Below are 5,000 nucleotides of genomic sequence, written 5' to 3' on the forward strand. Positions count from 1 at the left end.
GGTCCATGCGTATCGCTACTGATGTCTCCCTCTCCTATTTTTTTCCTTATCTTGTGAAAATAAAGCACAAAACAAAAAAAGACGAAAATAAAGATTAAAAACCAACATTAAAAACTGCAAATTTATATAAATAACTGGCTAGTGGTACTTAACACTCCCTCTTCTCTTTTGCCTTTCTTTTTCTCTTGCTATCTGGCCCTTGCGTGTATGATCTGGTTCCCCGACTGTATATTGCAGTAAGACTGACGATAACTGACACGGCACCGAAGGAGGATCCTGCTGCAGAACCGGTCACCTTAGGATGCTGTGGGAAGGACATCATTGGAAGATCGCCATAGGCTTGCGAACCAGGATGTTTGTCAGAGCAGGTGTTAAGCTGTCCCATGATGTAGTGGATGTGTGATGCCTGCCGAGACGCCCGTAGATCCAGTGAAGAACCAGGAATTCGCCAGTGCAGGTACCAGTCGCCCCAGGATGCTGTGGATGGGTGACCAGGACGGGATCTGTGAGGACGTGTGGACGAGGTCTATGAGGAAGTCTAGACGAATCTGAAGTCAAGAAGGACTGTCTAGGATGGACAGATTAAACCGAGGACCAGGAAGAAGAGGATGGCAGGGACGAGCAGCCACGAAGATGCACCAGGACAACGCACCGTGAACGAGATGAGTTAGGTCAGCCTTGAGGGAAATCTAAGGCACCTTGAGGGTGAGGTGCGAGTAGGTGGCCGAGCAATATGGCATATACATAAAGTCTATTTCTGTTACCAACAGACCACGTGGCTGTTTACCACGTGGCTCCAAATCCCAAATAAGAACCATTCACTCAGTGAGGGCATAGATGACGATGTTATCTGACCTCGCCAGCGTCCAGCATGGTAAGGTTGGCTAGCCCTCCCCCTCTGGGCGGGTTGACCATGCACGTGACCCGCTTTACCCCAGACATCGTCTCGTGTGTTCCCATACTATGTGTTGACTCTTATCAATAAAGAGTTATGCCGTAATACCAGTATCACTACCCCTGCAAGCCACTGTACCAGAGTACTAATAGACTCTTACAATATGTATATACATACATAAATACATACATACATATATATATATATATATATATATATATATATATATATATATTTGTGTGTGTGTGTGTATATATATTTATGGTACACACACACACACACACACACACACACACACACACACACACACACACACACACACACACAAGGGCGCTTATTAAAGATTTCCCCTGACCCACTTCCCTTGGACGTACAGGAATGAAACGTACAGTTATTAGTCTTTTTCTCCATATGTCCCAACAAGAGTGACACACTTCTCCCATTTTATGCAGCTGTGGACTCCTTGTAGGTTGTGCTTGAAACCATGAAGTGACTTCAGAAAATAGTGTCTCATCATCTTGTAAACGTTTGCCCTTCAAAAATGACTTCAAGGGTGGAAATAGGTGAAATTCAGATAGTGCAAGGTCAGGAAAATAAAGAGGATGAGGAAGGATATTGTAGCCTCAGGATGGCGCTTCCATCTGGGCAATGTAAGAGTTGTGAAACAGGGGTGTTGTCTTGTAGGAGGCGGATACCTTTGGTCAACATTCCGCGCCTCTTGGTTTTGATAGCAGTAAACTCTTGTAATGGTAGTACTTTTTGCCAGGAATTCCATCATCACTACTCCATGCTTTTTCAGAGTGACCTTAGGTACTGATGGTGTGAAATATAACTCTTTTAGGGGATGGTGAGTCAAAATGCTTACATTGTTTTGACTGCACTTTAGATTCTGGATGACAGTCATGGACCTAAGTTTCATCCTGCATAATTAGTCTCAAAAACGTCCTTTATTTATTTTTTTTGGGGGGGGTGCTAAAAGAGCTTTGGAAGAATGGGCTTATTCCTGCTTTTGGAAAGGTGTGAGTAGCCTGACAACCCATCAAACAGATAACTTTTGCAAATGCAGATAGTCATGAATGACTGTTCATAGACCCAACACTAACCTGACATCTTGGGCTAGCTGGCGAACAGCAGTAAGGCCATTTCCAAAATGGCAGTCTCCACTTGATGGATGGTGGCCTCACTGATGACAGACTGGGGTCGCCTTGGGATTGGAGCCATATCCACATATCTTCTACCACAACTGAACTGGTGATGCCAATGTTTAACATAGTCATGTGTTGGGGCATCCTCCACATAAGTTGTGGGCATTCAAGCATAAAAACCTGATCACTGCTCGATACTCCATTGGTTCCATTTTCTCACCTTACTGCAGCTTAACCGCTGTTAATGGACTCAACACACAATCTATAGATGTGAAATGTCAGCCTTCTAGGTTAAGCGGAAGGTATATATATATATATATATATATATATATATATATATATATATATATATATATATCATCGTCAGTCTAAATCAATACACTGCAGGATGTAAGCGACTCACAATCTTTTCCAACTTTGTCCGTCTTTGCATTTTTTGTTTCCAGTCTTGGCCCCAAATTTCGTTATTTCATCACGCCATCTTGTCATTGGTCTGGCCCTTGGCCTCTTTATGTTATCTATAGCCCAGTCTGTTACTTTCTTTGTCCATCAGTTATCATGTCTCTGACATACATGACCCTGATCCACATCGCCCTCATCTGATCTCTTAGGCTAATTCCCAGCATCAACCTCTCCATTCTTCTCTGGGCACTATTAGCTTCCTTTCCAGTAATTTGGTTGTAGTCCATGTTTCTGATTCATAGGTCATAACTGGGAGGATGCACTTATTAAAGACTTTTCTTTTTAAACATAATGTCAAGGAGCCTCTTAGTATGCTACTGTATCTACCGAAGGCGCTCCAGTCTAGACTTATGTGTCGCTTAATTTCTTCTTCACTAGGTGTGTATGTCTGTCCATGTTGCCCTAGGTATACATACTTGTCCACTACATCTAGCCTTGTACATGTATCTGCTCGAATTGAACTCTGTTGTTGAACATGATCTTAGTTTTTTTCTTGTTCGTTTATTAATTGCTGCATTTCCTTTGCAGATTCACTGAAGAGAACAATATCATCTGCAAATCTTAGATTGTTTAGGTATTCGTCTCCATCTTGATACCCTTTCCATTCCATTCTAGCTTCTTGAATGTTTCCACAAGGCAAACTGTAAACAGTTTTGGTGAGATGGTATCGCCCTGTCTAACACCTTTTCTAATTGGTATTCTATCGGTTTCCGTGTGGAGCTTGATGGTTGTTGTCCCATCTTCGTATATATATCTTCCATTATTTTACAATATACCTCGTCTACTCCCTGTCTTCGAATAGCATCTAGTATTACTGGTTTGTGCAGAGTCAAATGCCTTTTCGTAATTGATGTATGCATTACACAGGGGTTTCCTGTATTCATATATTTTTTCTCTTATTTGGTTGAGCGTGTTGAAGTGGTCTGTTGTTGAGAATCTACTGCGGAAATCCAGACGGTCAGAGACGCGAGTTGTGATGACTTTTGTGAACAAATTGTAAGTAACTGATAGGAGGCTTATGGGTCAGTAGTTTTTTAGGTCCTTTTTTATTTATAGAAATAATTATTGCAGTTTTTCTGTTGAGCAGGCATTTGTTAAAAAGATTGGCTAGTTTCACTGTTGCAATTTCTCCTGCATCTAAGGTCTTCACCTGATGTTTTCCCTCTCTTCATGCCTTTAAGCGTCCTTTTTTATTTCTTCTGTTGTGATGTGAGGTACTTCCGTCTCTAGTTACTGAGTTCACTTCTATCTGTGGCTGTTCATTGAGTTGTATAGATCCCTGTAAAAGTCTTACACTACTCATGATTTTATTCTTATTATATGTCACTTCTCCGTCTGGTTTCTTTATTGCATACATTTGATTTCTTCCTTTTAGCTGTTTTCATGCTGGTACCTGAGCTCACTGTTTCATTTATTATTTAAGTACTGACTTTCCATACATCTTCTCTTTTATTTTATTTATAGTCTTTTTTATTTATAGTCTTTGTTAGTTCAGCTAATTCTATGTTGTTCTTGTTTGACGATACTTTCATGTCCCTACGTTTTTGTATAAGCTGTTTAATTTCTAACGAGAGCTTGCTGGAGCTTTGCTTGTTTTTACCACCTACTTCAAGTGCAGCTTCATTTATTATGTCATTGATCTGTTTGTTGATTTGGTCAAAGTTGAGATCTTCGTCGCTAAGAAGTGAATATTTGTTTTGGATGTTAAATTTTGTGCGCCCTGGTCTTCACGTTAGCTAAATTTGGCTGCGGTTTTTGTATTAGTGTGTTCCTTTCCCTTCTGAGATGTAATTTAATTTGGCCTCTGACCATTCTATGGTCGCTGCCAACATTTACTTTATGAATAACTTCCACATTTTCATTATATCACGCCTAATTGAAATGATGAAGTTAATTTCGTTTTGTCCACTTCCATGTCTTTTATCGAAGAATGTATTCAGGATATTGAGTGATCGATCGATTATCATTTGTCCCCTCTCATTCTTTCTCCTGTCTTTTAACCTATTTTGGCATTAAATTCTGAAATGGGTTTTTACTCTCGCTGGCTAAATGAACATCTTCATAGAAGCTCTCTATTTCTTCATCACTGTGGTTGCAAGTTGGAGGATAAACTTGAACAATCTTTAAGTTGTACCTATTGTCACTGAAGCCACTTTTTCGCTTATACCACTGAATTACACGACATAGTTTTCTATACGTTTGTGAACTAAGAAACCTACCCCTAACTCCTGCTTGCTGCCCTGGGGTTTACCTCTCCAATAAAGCACGTATCCAACATTTATCATCTGCTCTTCACCTAGTCTTCTAACTTTCAGAGACCTACAACATCCCATTTAATGAAAGAGAGTTCCTCAAGTGATGCTAGCAAGTCGGATTCAGTTCTCATTGTCCTTATATTATATGTGTAAAGGTTCATCAACGTGGGGCGGCCTGTTTCTAACCGGAAATTTTTAGCACCCTCTGCTCCGGAACGATCCTGATCGCTCCTTCGCCTCCGG

The sequence above is a fragment of the Penaeus monodon genome, chromosome 4 (assembly GCF_015228065.2).
Source record: "Penaeus monodon isolate SGIC_2016 chromosome 4, NSTDA_Pmon_1, whole genome shotgun sequence".
Taxonomy (NCBI): Eukaryota; Metazoa; Arthropoda; class Malacostraca; order Decapoda; family Penaeidae; genus Penaeus; species Penaeus monodon.